The sequence below is a fragment of the Lepisma saccharinum genome, unplaced genomic scaffold (genome assembly GCF_977018435.1).
Source record: "Lepisma saccharinum unplaced genomic scaffold, izLepSacc3.1 HAP1_SCAFFOLD_509, whole genome shotgun sequence".
NCBI lineage: Eukaryota > Metazoa > Arthropoda > Insecta > Zygentoma > Lepismatidae > Lepisma > Lepisma saccharinum.
Genome location: NW_028143194.1, coordinates 107,440 through 123,977, shown reverse-complemented (window position 1 = coordinate 123,977; position 16,538 = coordinate 107,440). Strand labels below are relative to the sequence as shown.

The 16,538-nt window shown below is 36.8% G+C and overlaps 1 protein-coding gene across 1 annotated transcript in view; it reads left to right on the top strand.

Annotated features, from left to right (window-relative positions):
• Positions 1–423: 423 nt before the first annotated feature.
• LOC145982975 (hemolymph lipopolysaccharide-binding protein-like) overlaps positions 424–16,538 on the top strand; it is a 37,512-nt gene continuing 21,397 nt past the window's right edge. The window contains exon 1 of the mRNA XM_083116255.1: positions 424–513. The gene's annotated coding sequence lies outside the window, so the exon portion shown is untranslated. The remainder of the gene's footprint in view (positions 514–16,538) is intronic.

The following is a 16,538-nucleotide window of genomic DNA, read 5'->3' as shown; positions in this document are numbered from 1 at the left end:
TCGCTGTCTTTATTCAGGTAGGGAACGCGAGCTAGCCATCATAAGAGACATAACTGTGTTATATCATGTTAAAAATCATCAGTTTTTTTTGCCCAATCCTATAATAGGCAGATCGTCCATCATGGGCGTGCGGAGTGGTGGTGCATGACTATTCTTCGTGAGTGTTTCTTCGTCAATTTCATCAAGCCATCCTGATCTTCGTGATTAGCCAAATGTGGCAGAAAAGCGAAGTAAAATAAACCAAATCACTCAATTTACGCAGAAAGGTCAAACTTAACCTTGAAAGACTCATGTTTTATTAATTTTTTACCATCACTCACAAGCACCAAATCTGGAGACTGATTCAGTTCATTATCTATAATACTGCCTTATCAGTTAATGTGAAAACGTGAACGATTGTTTCTGGAGATAGTACACACTTCAAGATAGATAACAGAATAGACTGTGCGCCAGAAGCTCTCACCAAATAATCAAGATCGACACATTTCTCTTGAAAATTACAACGTGTCAACGGTAAGTAAAACAAATTAAATGTTAGTTGAAATTAGTAAATATGTCGTAATTAACTATCATATTAAAAATTCTGGTCATTACAATTGGAACAAACTGGGTTCTTCACTGTGTCAATATAAATTGAATTTGTTTGTTTGAATTGTTGTCTTAAGTCCGCTTTAAGCACAGATAGGCTAATCGGGACTGGATCTAATTTAAATTGGGTTCGGACCACTTTGCCTCCACCCGGTATCGAACCCGGGACCTCTAGATTACAAGGCGACGACGTCGATATAAGTATAGAGATTGCTAGTGTCATTTTCTCACTACAAGTTACTCAGAACAAAATTGTAACTGGGAACACAAGTGCCCAATATTATGTAATAGCGGGAGGAACGGTATACTATGTTGAAACAAAGAGGTTGTGTAAGTATTGAGGACCTTCGACCTTGAATTCAATATTGGACAGATGTTTTACAATACAATAGCTTTAATATATACGTATATAATTATGTATGAAGCGCTGTGAGAAGAGAAATAGCACTGGGATATATGCAAAAAAAAAATAAAAAAAAATAAAAAACGATGTGTTGTATGTACACTTCTCCAAAAGTTATCTGGCCGCCCTGAAATATTTTAAGTCCTGGAATCGTTAAAGTGCCAATATAGCTCTTGAACACCAGCAGCGAGTAGCCAACTTAACGGCTTCCTATCCTAGTCAAGAAACGCAATTGGCGAAAGATTACATTATTTTACTTATAACATTAGAACTATTACAACATTTTAACATAGAACAAAGCTGAAAACTTACGTGTGAAGAATGTTTGTTGAAATTGGAAACAGAGAAACATTTGTGAGGTCGGAAACACTGTATTTTTGTCGACCGCCTGGAAGAAATTGCCAAGTCCGGATAGAGAGAGAGAGGTAATGTTACGAACAGTTTAGGTTTAGCTTCGCAATATAGAATAGAATAGAATAGAATAGAATAAAATAGAATGGTCTTTATCTAAGCAGGCGTGTTTCGGCCTCATGAGCCGTTCCTACAACCAACCGTTGTCAAAGATACAATCTTCTACGTATATATAAAAATGAATGTATGTGTGTATGTATGTAAATCTGTATGTGTGTATTTTTGTTCCGGCATAACTCTCGAACGCCTGGAGCGATTTCAACCAAACTTGGAACACGTATCACTTGCAATCTCCAAAGAAATTCTGTGACATGTAAACATAATCGAAAACCACCGATATTAGTGTGGAATCCATAGTCTTCGGAGTCTCTAAGATGAATAGTGACACTCCTAATGCAGTTCCACTTCAAGTTCATCACCTTTCGGGATGGGGTGTGAGAGGGGGTGAAAATTGAAATGTAAAAAATGACCAAGATTAGTGTCGAATCCATAGTGTTTGGAGTCGCTAAGCTAATTGGTGACATTCACGATGACCAAACTTGGAACACATATGACTAACAATCTGGGAAGAAATACTGTGCTGGTAAGACACCCCTGGCACCCCTAGGGGTGGGGGTGAGAAGAGGTTGACACGTAAAAATAATCGAAAACGACCGACATTAGTGTGGAATCCATAGTTTTCGAGGTCGCTAGGATGAATAGTGACACTTCCAATGCCGTTCACTCCAAGGCACTCCTGGCACCCTTAGGGGGGGGGAAGGAAGGGGTGACATGTAAAAATAATAAAAAACGATCGATATTAGTGTGGAATCCATAGTTTTCTGGGTCGCTAAGATCCCTGGGAGATATAGTTAAGGCCCTGGGAGATATTACTGTACACTGGAGCGCAATAGTCTAATGTAGATAGGACGAGTACTTGCATAAGGTGATCTGTAACTGTCCAGAGTATGTTTTAAATGATACAACGATTTGAGTTTCCCACATACAGTTTTTCACAACAAATTCGACTTGTGCCTCCCAATTTAAGTGTCTATTGAACACAATCCCCAAGTTTTTGCTTTGGAAAGGGAAAGATTAATAACGGACACAAGGGCTTCTAAGCAAGAGGGCATGCGATATTGTAAAACAGTTGGGTTTATGCCATCATAACCGCACGCTTTTGATTTAATTTTGTTAAAAAATTTTACGTACTTGTTCGCTACTTACTGGGTAAAAAGAACGTGTCATTGTTGGGTTGCTGGAGATAAGTATTAATTTCATCACTCACCGTTGCATTGCTATCTGAGGGTACACTCGGGTTAACAAAGAACTCATCTGCCACATTCGGCCGAAATGTATCTGAGGAGAGCGCATTACTCTTTATATTTGGTAAAAGTCCCTGGCTTCTGAGGTTAGACCATAAGTTTTTAGGATTTTTTAAATTCATATTTACCGTTTCGGTATAGTGACTGCTTTTTTGGCCCTGTTTCTGAAGTATTTGTACGATAGGAGAGCGTCTGGGTCTCCTGTATTTACATATCTCAGATGAAAGTAGTCGCGCAACTTCCAGAATTCCCTTACTCGATTTGAAATCCAAGGCGGCGGGAGGTTTGGTATGAATTTTTCGCTGGGGGCGTGCTTATCTATTAACCTGATAATGTTTTCATTCAAGGCCTCCACCGCTGCATCTACGTCGTCGTTTCTTTCGATTGTACACCATTGCACATTTTCCGCGTCTTTACGAAACTTGTCCATGTACATGCTTTTGAAATTTGTAATTTTGATAATTTTTTAAAATTGTTTTGGTGCGTACAGGTCAAATATGGAGTATATTATATGGTGATCTGTAATTCCTGGTAACTTGCTCTGCCCAATTTGCTTTACAATTAAATATTGTGAACAAACAATTAAATCAATTAACGACTTTGACGTCGCTGTCAATCTGGTTGGTTTGGTAATTAATTGTTTCCCGTAAACTTCCTTGATTATACTCTGAAGGAGTCGAGTGCTGCTTTAATTTTTTCTTAACATGTTGATATTCCAGTCGCCTAACGCAATGAAGTAATCGTAATTTAAGTATAGGTGTTGGAGGATATCTGCTACGTGACTGATGTGAGTATAGCTGACATTTGGGGGTTTATATGCTACCATAATTCAAATTTTTTCGATATCGATAGTTAATTCGATTACAAGGGACTCTACGCCGACATCATTATTTACGAACCCGTCTAAAAATTTCAATTTAAGCGATTTAGATATGTAAGAGCACACACCACCTCTAGATTTGTTCAATCTATCTTGTCGAACTAATGTGTAATTTTCGATGTCTTCTATATCAGGTGAAAGTTTAAGTCCGATATTTTTTGTTTAAATTCGTCTATGGAGTTGAATATACCTTAAATATTTAGATGACATAATTTAAAGCCATTTTCAGATCTATTTATTTCAAATTCGAGCTGTTCCTTTATGTTGTAATTACTGTGGCGGATATTAATGGGCAACTCTTCAAAGTAACTGGAGTGAATTCTGAATTGGAGTGGTGTTACTGCACCATTGACTACATTGGTAGGGTGATTTATATTTATCGTTTCCTCCACTGTTGGCCATGAAGTATATATTCTGTCCCGAGTGTGAATTGCATAGGGTAATAACAATGAAAATGTGCATACGTATAACACTTAATTAAACAAAACAGGTGATAGTTATCATAGTGACTTATTACTACAACCAACTTTTTTAAAAAATGTAAAAAAGTAAATGAAAAAATATATAAAAAAATTAAGAATAAAAAAGTAAAATTTAGTATAAAAGTGTAAATACTAACACAAAATAAAAAAATGAAAATATTTGTTGATTAACTAAAAATGGGAGAAATATAGATTTTTGAGCTTGCCGATATATTCTGGCGTGAGTTAGAATACTAGCTGGGGGTTGTTTACATTTAACAGCCTGTTATGTGACAGGTTGTTGCCCTCCTTTCGCGACCATTGAGGAATGCAGAGAGGCTTGCATGCTTTGTATGGTTCGGCACGGAATGCACTCCCTTCCCCTCATCTACACGTTTCATACTTCGGGCTAAGTTATAGAATAATTAGGAAAGTCCTCGTGCGTCAGCTTCATTCTTCCAAGAAATAAGATGTCCCGGGTCCAAATCTAAACCCCTGCAGTGTTTTTTTTCTAGTATGGCATTGATGATAGCCTATTAGTTGTGCATGAACTGCAGTAATTAAGTGAGATAATTTTGATTCAGAATGTTTGTAAAATTAATTAAACGTTGAGTTTGATTAATGTTTTGATTTGCTCAGTTTCTTCAATTTTTTCACACTGACGTTTCAAGATGTGGTGTTAAGAGATGAGATATATTTCACACCCTACTGCGACTGACAGACTTAAAAGATGAACTTTAAGCAATTCTGGTATACTATGTAAAAAGTTGTAAAATAACTTCAAAATATTTGCACAATACCTATTCTTGAATAGAATACTACTGGTATTATTCACTCTAAGTAATTCTACTTTTTTATGTGCTTATAAATTAATATGAACTTCCATCATTACAAAAAGTATTGTTTGAGCTCGTCACTGCATATCCAAAATTCTTGTCAGAATCCAACAGAAACTGCATGGTCAAACAAGGAATATCTAGACAACACTGAAAACAAATCACACTATAGCCCGCTTTAGACGAAAGCATTCTCCTTAACATTTTTCTTAATATTTATGCCATGACCAAAAAGTTACCGTGTAAAGTGAGAAATCTCATGGTATTTCTCAAGGTTAGGCTATAACCGATGTGCCAATTACCATTTCCATGTGCCAATTACAAATCTCCATCGGTCTTTCTACGCTTTCCCCCAAGATCTTATTTTCTGCTCTCTGAGAAGAAACCCAGCTGCCTCGCCGAGCGTTCGTTCCCATGAAGCCTCCCATATATCACCGCCCCTACTTCAAGGTGAAGGAAACAGTGTGTCCGGCATTAAACTCCGTACAAATTCATCTAAACTCTGGCTCACGTCAAGATAATTTCAGCCCAGATGGAGCCTATCAAGATAATTTCGGCCGAGAAGGAGCTAATCACCTGGAACTTCAGGCATTTAAAATTTAAGAACTTTCTTCCCTTGTTTTGAACAAAGATCCCCTGTCCTCGTGAGATTTTGCAGGTGGCCAGGCTCGGAATCGAGACAATTGCTCCACACATGGTGTTCTCCACGAGACGCATAACTTCCACGATCGCCGCCAGGCCGTCTGGCTCACTGACATCGAATTGACAAGAGTAAATAGCAGAGAATCTTGAACTCCAACCCTGCCAGAACATTTCTCTTCGTATTTCTTCGATTCAGTGAGATTTTGGCAGGCAAGGAAGACATAACTTTAACGAAGTGTCCCAGTTGCGAGCAATAAAAATGGAGTTGTTAGTGATAAGAATTAATTAGAACAGATGCTTTTCATTCTAGAGATCAGCTCTCGAACAAGGTGCTATTGTGTTTTTATGTTAAGCGATTCTCACCCTTATCACCCCCGTGTGTTACGATTATCGCCCCTACATGCAGAAGTGACCACGTGTGGGCGGAGCAAAAAGTTCAACGACCAATAGAGTGAAGGACAATTCTTCGGAGAACGGAAAGAAAAGACGAAGTAAGGACTTAGCGGAGGCAGTGGAAAGTGAGAGTGAATATACACAGTTCGATAGACACAGTTCGATATAGACCTTCGATTTAGCAGTGTAAAGTTAGAGTGGAAATAGACATTACGATCTGGCAGTTCGACATTCACTTTTTAGAGAGACAGTTTTAGAACATTCATTCACAGTTAAAAGTTTCAGATAGAAACTTTGATTTTCAGCACCTTTGTAGGTCAGAGAGAAACTGTTTTCTCTCTCTAGACCATGATTATATTCCTAGCTTTGTGTGCTTTAATGTAGTGTTTACGTATAAAACCGACCATCAGCGGTCCGCGTTGCTCACCTGTTTAGACCCGGTGCATCATGGGTCCGTGAGTGTTTTGTCTTGTGTCGGTGAGCGACCAGAGATTGTAAGTATATCAACAGAAATGTATTAAACGTTATTTTGTAACATATTTCAGTGTCCAGTGTTCTGATTTCTGATTTCCGATTCTTGATTTTTAAATTCAAGATAAATCCATGGTAAATTTGGCTAGTAAACGAAGACCAATGCAGAGGGAACATCATCGTCCTTCTCCATTGGCCGAACCAGTGACCGTTCACGCAATGTACATTTCTAATCATATCTAATTCAAATTGTGTTCGTACATTTTAATTGCTCATTACCTGAAAGAACATCCATGCCTTATAAATAAAGTAAACCTTGGTTCGAACCCTAAACGCCCCTAATTATTATTATTTAAATTTTTAATTACTGTTATAAATGGCGCCCGAACAGGGACGTGTTTACAAGCCAAACTTGACGTACCGTTTCTAAATATTCTAAATTTGCCCTAAATTTTAAAAGAAATCAGGACATTACAATAGTAGTTGCATGCCTCGCGAGTGAACTAACTTCCGAGTAGCATAAGTTAATAAAGTGGAAACAACGAGTTGACAATATTACTGAAATGCACATACGTAAAAAGTGAAAGTACAAGTAAAGGGGAACTATGGAGCTAAAAGCTAATTTTGAGGGCGAGATAACTTAATCGCTACCATGAAAATGAAGTATGATAAATTAATAGACGACCATGCATTAAGAATTTCTAGTGTTTGTTTTATAATGTCAAGGGGCAGAGATAGGTTTGTTTCACAAATAAATAACGTGAAATTGTAACAGCAATAATGGGGATGACGATTGAGGAATTTAACAAATCCGTGCTAGAAGCAATAGGTCTATTAAGAGCAGAATTAAATGAAAGTAAAGCAAGTTTGAGCCAAAGAATAGACTCATTAAAGGAGGAATTGGGAAACAGGATAGAGCAATACAGGGAAGACACTAATGCTAGGATAGAGGCACAAATAAAGAAATGTGAAGTAACAAGAGGGAAGGTAGACCAGTTAGAGAAAAGGGTGGAGAAGTCAGAGGGAGAAAATAGAGAATTGATTGTTAGTGAGGTACAGCAGGCAGAAGTTAGGCCTAATGATGATAATGCTAGTGTTAAGGATTTTGATAGAGCTAGGAAGCATAAGTTTGCTATTAGTAGTAAAGTAACTTTTGAGCTAGGAGTAAAAGGGGATATGACCCACTTTAAGAAGATTATTGCTGATGAATTAAGGCTAATTGAGTACGGTGAAATAGGATGGATGTACCTTAATGGGAAGGTTATGAGTAGGCTGCGTAGCTTTGAAAGTTGGAGGATTAATGAGAGAAGGGGAATAAGGGGGAAAGTAGAGAGTAATGTTAAGAATAATGCATCTACATTAATGATAGGTCAAGGTAGCAAGTACGTGAATGAATTAATGATACCCCTCTATGATTTGCCTGCCAGCAAGGAACTGGTCAAGGACAGTAAATGGTCCGAAGCTAGCATTAACCTAACCAGCAATGAAAGTATGTCACTACGTATGAATCTTAACTGTAGCCAAGACACTAAAGCATATCTTTTTAGCATTCTAGTAGGCGAAGCTAATGTAGCATTGAGAAACACCTGTTCGGCTCTGCGTAATGTCAGAGGTAAAGGACGGCACGACGTTTCCGCCTCGTTCCGTAACCATGTAGACCGGACAACACCCAACATGCATAAAATATTTCAAGTATGGAAGGGTAACAGAAAAAAGAAGAGAGGTAAAGTACACAAATGTACCAGTAGGTAAGAGACCAGATTTTTATGATGACTGTGCAATATACACACTTAATACACCAATATGAGTGTAAATAATGAGCAATTTCTTCCAGAATTAATTTTTTCAGTAACTTCGTAGCTGCGGAACAGCAGAAACACCACATACTTCTTACCAACATACAGTTTTGAGTTGTTTACAAAACAAAAGCTAAATTAAATCACAAATTAGCTGTATTTTACAAAATTTTTGCAAGATGGCATAGCAGCCACTATGATTATAATTTTTTGAACGAATAGAAACTTTGCATACCAGAATTATTGGTACCAGTAGTGTTTTAGACTACCAAGATATTCTAATACATGTATAGAGTAGATAAAAGGAAGAGAAAGATTTTTTAAAACTGTATTTTGGAGAAATATATAGATAGATGGCATATCATATGTTGCGAATAGCATTACGTAATCCCATGCCGAAAGGGAAGTCCTCTTAAAGGACTGGAGGCTGGGAGACTCTTTTACACTTGATTCTCAGGATGGCGTAAATAGAATCTTGTTCTTTATTTCTCCTTCAACCTAAAAATTGGTTCTTAAAACAATATTTGGCTTATCTTTCATTTTCCAAACTTAAAAGCGTTACGCTGTTAAATAAGGCACTTAAAATGAATTTTCAGCATAAAAGCTACAATTTTTGTAACAAATTCTTACATTTAGAACTTAATAATAACAATTAAGCTATAAATTACTTAAATATAAAGAGTTAATCTTGTATTGTTTCATAAAATTGAGCTACTGTGACGTAGAAATCCAAATTTTGTCTGAACTAGTACCTTTGCGGAGAACTTGAATTTTAAATCAGCCATAAAATGCTTAATTACAGTCGGATCTTTATGAAAACTAATTACTGAAGTCATAAACAGACTACCCTTGAGGGAAATTACAAAAAAATCAACCAGGACTTGCATAATTTTATTTTTAATTATCCAGTTTTTAGACAAAGGTGTCGTATCGGAGGCTCGTAAACCGAGAAACTTCGAATTTATGTAAAAAATTTACTTTTATTTCAGGATATTTACTTCAAACTTGTTTAATTATTTAATATAAGTGTTATAGAAGTTTTGCAACCAACTACCATTTAAAGTTAGTGAAAATCAGTGTTGCCAGCTAATTTTTTAGAAAATTTTTGACGTTCCGAGGAATTATTTTCCGAAATCACCTTTCTTCGATGTACTGATTAAACCAGCATACCTGTGACTTGTGTAATCATACAGTATAATAGTTACTAAGTAACAATTCATTATAAATGTTTTTGCAACCATCAACTTTAATATTTTTCTCAGCATCCGTGCTTACTTGCACATGCTGAATGCGATGGATGACCTGATGATAAATAAGAATTTATAATGAAAGGGAGACCAACTTCTTCGTTTTATATATCTCCCTAGGGTTAATTTCTTGCTATAGAGAACCTCAAAGATCAAAATTTCTATTCTCAAAGGAGACTAGAACCCAAAATTTATTTTGCCACCATTTTGGAATACTTTTGGTATACCCCGGGTAACTTGGAAAGATTTTTTTTTGGTGTGGAAGTTAAGGAGTTAGGAAGAGGAAGATTGGAGCACACCGCGTGTCACCTGTCCTCCCAACGGCTCATAAGACGCTATGGCAGCGTGAGCTAAATATGATTTTAAATATGGATTAGACTTAATCAGTAGTGTAATTGGCTATATAACCAGTGCCAGAAAGGATGAACCCCCCTCTGGCAGATTTGGCTACACTTAAAACAGGCTCAACATGCCCATATGAGCTTTTTGCTCAAGTGTGGAACCCTGCCTAATCCAAGATTTTTGTAAAAATGCCCTCGGGAAGTTCCCGAGAAATGATGACCCCTCTCAGATTGATTTGCCTACACTTATAAAAGGCACTTCTGTGAGATTGTTGTCCATAATCCTGTCAAAAATATGCCCCTTTTGATATTTTTTTTGCCCACACCTAAAACTACGCCAAACGTATTAACACACACACACACACACACACACACACACACACACACACCCCACCCACACCCACACACACACACACACATATTTACTTCCGGTTTAAGTTCAATTGGGCACCAGGCTCAACTTGTATATCTAGTATTAAGATAATATAATTTTTCAAGAATTGTTCTGTGACTCTCTCATTTCTTACATCATAAACATATGATTTTTCTCCTATGAGAATAACACTACATATGGTGTCATCAGGTAATGCCTCATGGAATTCACAGATAATTTTAATGTTTGTCCTGTCATTCACCACAACTTGTTTCCTTTTTGAAGCATTGATGACAAACATGGGTCTCTGTGTTTTGAATTCATCTGGTGTGTAATACATGTCAGTATTGCCAGTAGTGACCCTTTTGTATGCTGTAAATGCTTCATTTAATTTAAGGAAATCATCCTTGGAAATGTCTAAATTATAATTTTCCCTAGGAAATACCTCATTTCTGCCATTTTTAAGATATATGTTCTTCATGTTGCAGTTATCAAATCTACTTGAATTTTTTTCCTGATTATTGTGTCTTCCATTCTGAAACAGAACCACCACAAAATCCGGCATGTCATATTGTATACTGGAGAATGAATTTGTAGCATCAAACTCATAATAAGTACCAGATGCGGGCTTCTGTACACATTGATATGTATAAAATTGTAAAGGAACTTGTGGATTTTTTATTATATCTGCTTTGTATTTAAGAGCATAACTGGCCTCATATTCAACAACTGGGATTCTTAGCTCCATAGTCTGAATAATGCATTTGCCTTCATCAGGTAGGGTATTGGGCAGAGCTTCCCCTGTAGAGTTTAATGTACTGTACCTCATCAAAGCATTATTATCATTGGCAGCTCTTCTAAATGTGATTCTTAAACCACCCTTCCACATAATATCTTTGTAATCTGAGAAGAATCCTGGCAACAGGCGCATTGGAAACAGCACTGTGTGGCTCTTAGATATAATTTTATCACCAGCCTCAAATCCACCTATTTTGTAGTATGATGCCTCGATTTTGGATAATTTTAGTGTGGCCAAAGCTGTGGAGGTAATGCCGGGATAATCCACTCTGTTTATAACAACACCATGCTTTCTGATCTCAATTTCAGAGAACAGATGCGGCACAAAATTATCTACCAATCTTATATTTGAATTTGCCGGATAATCTGTTCCATCGAGCTTAACAACATCAAATTTGATGTATAGATCTGCTCTGTGGGGGTGTATAAAGCCATCCCCTACATCAAGATCAACCTCAATTTCTGTGTTGGGTTGATTTAAATTTGCAAATGTCCTCCTGTTTGGGGGGAATGATTGTAGCTCATAACTCTCAATATTTTCCATTTTTTTTGTATGTATTTTTATTTAAATATTAATCTCTATGATAGCAGTTGTTGTGGCTCCAGCAAAATCAACTAATTCTTCTTTTTCATTAGTGACCATCAATTCAATATTATCTATTCTATTATGGCACACAGGAAAATATAATGTTGGGGATGGAGTGTAGATGATTGGCTCCATAAATTCAGAATTAGGTTTGAATATTGCAATGATGCCAGTTTGTTTGTGAGTGCCTATACCATTTGATTTGGTGATCATACCCTCAGCCACATTACAGTGAATATTTCGAGTCTCTATGGCTAAGAATTTAGGTATATTAATAGCAGTGTGTTTGATGGCCGCTTCAAGTTTTGTGTTGTTCTCAAATCCTAACAGCTCTCCTATAGTACCCAGATCCACTGTTTCTGTAGCAGATACAATCTCTACTCTGTGAGTGACAGAATTTTGACTTAACACTATACCTCTGGGTAATTGAGCATTTAAAGTGGACAGATTATATTGCCCTGGAGTGATGACAATTTTTTGATCCCCTACTGCAATTTTGTTGTTGTGGTGTGTAATATTAGGGATCAAGTACATGCCGTAAAATGCTCTGAGAGCTATTGTTTTGGGATACACTATATCATCATGCAATTTGAGTTTCAATATTGAATTTTGGCTGGTGAGATGGAATACCCCCATGATGTTTTAAATACCACAGGGCCTTTTGAAAATTTTCAATTGATGGTTTATTTATTTGAGACATATATCTAAGAACAGATAAACACAAATGTCCGCAATTAACATCTTTGAAATTTTGAACACGGGCATTATTGTAATAAAGATTAGCTGATTTTAGATATTTTACTAAATTTTCAGGAGGATCACCTCCAAATGAATCAAACACAAATGCCTCATCTTTTAAATATTTAAGATAACAAATCCAGTGAGTGCCCTGATTTTTGTACTTATCCAAATTAACAATGCCACACTCTTTGTTGAGTGGTTGTTCTGGCAAAGAATCAGACATGTACACACCTCTAAAATTTTTGATGCCCAGTGGCTTGATTAAAGCTTCAATATCTTGGTTTGTAAGCGGCTCTTGTTTTTTTAAAACTTATTCATGGCTCTCTTAACACCTTTGCCTTTTTTCTCCATGGCGCTTCAATTCATCTAATTCTGCCCTATTTTTCTTGGCATCTATTACTGTTTTTGCTATGGCAGCTGATCCCCCAGCCAAGTTCCCAACAGCCCCGAGAGCTGCTAAGATGGCCGGGATAGTAAATATGAAAACCCCCACATGTGATTTTTTTCTTGATTGCTGTAATTTTTTTAATTGGGGGGTACTAAGCAACAATTTCATACCATGTCCCTTTGCAAGACAAGAATTTTTTTTCTTGCGCTGCTTTTTGGTTAAAAGACTATCAATAGTTTTAAGAGATTTAAGACCTGCATAAGGTATTTGATACATAACACCCTTGGCCTTCATTGTAGGTTTATTATATACATATTCACAGCCCCCACCCCAGTTTTTGTTTGGTGTTCATAGCTATGGTGGTTCCCAATGCTGCTATTTTTTCACTCAAAGAAGCATCTTTGCTTACAAATCTACCAAATGCAGCCTCTTCTAATTTCTTGTCTGCAACATGTCTCTTGTCAAGATCAGTATGTGTGTTGTATGCTATGTCATGGTCTCTACAAGCAGCATCTAGGGGATTAACACCAGGATCACCCCTGCTTAATCTATGGTCCAATTTTCTACCGGGACCACAATACTGATAGCCTGGAATATGTAGTTCAAATGGCAGCTTGTTTATAATGTCATTAACCAGGCCCCGGCCCTCAGAAATATTCCAAAATTTAGGTGGTAGAGTATTAATAATTTTTATGAGATATCCAATCCCCTTAGTGTCATTCACTATAAAATTAGACAATTTTGTGCTTATCATGTCCATAATTCCAACCTTTTCATTGTAAAAATTGTGGTTGCCAGCATTTTCCTCCCCAGCTATCACCAATAACCTATCTACAAGTTTCCTGACATCATCAACCCAGACAAATTCTTTAGGCAGGGTGTTGTATTGTTTGATTCCACTGCCAGTCTTGATCTGTGACCATATGGGCTTGATTAAATTATTGTATTTTGCCCCACTGCTAGACTTGACTCTTTTTTGTGTGGGATCATTGTTCTGGTATAGAGCATCTGATTTTATTAATATTTCTTTGTAGTGCTCATAGTCTTGATCTGTATAGCTGCCAGGCCTCTTCCTAGTCATCAGTTCCCACAATCCAGGTGTTCCGAGATACTTAACAAAACCACCTTTTTCTCCAAGATGAGATTCTGAATATACAATTATATCATCTCCCATAAATGTTACTCTGAAATTGCCAATTCTATGTATGATGCTCCCAATAAGCTCTGTGTCAGCATATAAGCCAAACACCTCATCTTTCTTGTCTTTAGGTGTGCTTAAATATTTTTGAACAAGAAGACCCAATTCAATAGGATCCTGTGTAGCTTCAATTCTTCGAGGAGCAACAGGACTAGGTGTATGAATACTGGAAAGTAGGGTGATTGGATAATCTAATATGTTCCTTGCAGCTACAGGTACAAGCTCTGTGATCAAATTTTGATTTTGCTCTGTAACAGTTTAGATATTTTTACCTAATTCACTAATAGCATCAATGATAGGCTGTTCTGTTTGTTTGTGTTGTTCATAAATTCCTCGGTTCTGTGATTTCCATCCCTTAAATCTTTTTACAAGATAATCTTTTAATTTAAGATCGTCAATAATTGGCCTTTTCATGGTTATTTATTTATGTTTCAATGTCTAAAAAATTGTTGATTTTATTTCTGTATTTGCCACTATTGGGTTTTCTTGTCATATCAATTGTGACAAACCCATAACTGTTTTGATTCCAGCACCTACTGCAAAACTTGGAAAAGTCATTGTAGCTCAAGTCCCCACCTACATATTCATCATGTATGTGTTTGAGGTTGGTATGATCTTGATGAAACACACATATAAAATTGCTGTTGTCTCAGATCAGCTGCTTCGGTATTTTTGAAAAAGTCTGTGCCAGGTAGAAACAATCAATGTTTTTGTGTCGGCCCTGTGTAAAGAAATTTCTAACCTTGTTTTGATTATCCAATATAATGTCATCAAACACAACAACAGAATTATCGAGACATTCATGGAGTGGCTTAACATCTGGTTCAAAAGTGGCAATATCCAATCCATCATATAGCTTCATCAGCTGCTGATATTTTAATTGTTCCAAGCTCTTAGAGAAGACATACAAGTGCCTGTTTCTCCAGTCTAACCAGTTGGGTGCCAATAAAAAATTATCAACCATTAGTGTAGTTTTACCACAAGCAGATGGCCCAACAATAAGACACCTAATATTATCAGGCAGCAAGTTGCCATTTCTCTTATTCTGTTGTTCAGGTTCTGGCAGCCTTTTTATAACATCCCAGGTGCTCATATTATTATTTTGTTTGCATCGATCCAGCTGTGTTCTGGAAGTCCTAGCCATTTGACAAATAACTTGTTGCCTTTTCTGCGGATGATTTTTTCTATGAGATATGTGTCAGGCTGTTTAGTTTTGCTGAGTTCTTCTTCATAGAATCTGCCTTTGAGAATTTCTCCTCGGTGGTCTTTTATTATATATGTGTTAAGGATCCCAGGTTTAACTTGAACCACTGTAAATAATTCAGTGCTCCAGTTTCTTGTAAAGCCTCTTCTGAATAAGTGCTTATATTTGCTGATTCTTACTTGATCACCCACCCTGTATTTGGCTTTTCTTGTTGTTGGCTGGTATTTAGGATAATAAACAGTCCTGATCAATTTTTGCTCATCAGATGAAGTTACTTCAGAGGGTTTCATGTTGATTGTGGAATGGACCGAGTTGTTATATTTATGTAGAAGTTCTGGAAGAATATTAATCCATTTATAATTACCTTGGAGGGTAAATTGTTTATACATAAGGTTTTTTAGGGTTTTGTTGAATCTCTCTACAATTGAGGCTTTGAGATCACTGTAACTCGAATAATGTTTTATTGACTGGCTTTTAATAAATTGTTGGAACACAGAATTATAAAATTCTTTGCCATTATCTGTTTGCAAATAGCGCGGTGATCTTCCACTCTGATTGATGATTGTTCTGATGGCTTCTGTAACACATGTTCCAGTCTTGGATTTGAGTGGCACAGCCCAGGCAAATTTTGAAAATGTATCTATGACAGTAAGTAGATACTTGTAGCCCTTGTTGATTTTGTCTAAGTTTTTCAACTGTCCACTTGCCATCTCAATCAAGTCCCCTTGCCATAAATCATCTATGCCTTTTGTGACTACTGGCAGTCTCTTATAATTATGTCTGGCTTGTCTGTGTAATTCATCAACAATAATTTGTTTAGACATAATATGAAAACAGGAATATTGCAACTATGGGGTGTTCAGCAGCTGATACTACAGGATTTTCTAAATATAATTTGTCCCCTATTTGTATTTTAAATTCCAGAGATCCATCATCTTCAGCATAGGCTGTTTCTAATGTATTGGGATCTGTAAAATCCTCTAACTCTACACTGGTGATTTTTGCTTTGTTATCAGCATTTGCTATTGATAAGGTGGGGTAGTGGTATGCCTGTGGTTGTAGCCAATATTTGATCTTGATTGGTGTCAATTTGCCCCCAACAAAAAACTGGTAATAAAATTGTGCAGGGGACAGCATATATATTTTGCCACCTGGTGTAAATGGGGAATCATATTCTTTGTTGGGGATGCTGTACAATTCAAGAATTACTGTATGTTTTGGATTCTCGATTATGCCTGTTATTTCTTTTTCTGCTGTAAGCAATCTACTTGTTACAGATTCAAGGTGCTCATTGATGGTCCTAACAACATCATCATGGCCTGGCTTAATTTTTATGTCCACAACAAGTTTCTTGTATTGTTGCACAATTTCTTGAAGCTGGGTGGCAAAAACAGACAGAGCATTTGCTTGATTGGATTCCATGGTTCCTAGCTGTTGCTTGATATTAGCTACAATTTGTTGCAAATTTTCAACAACT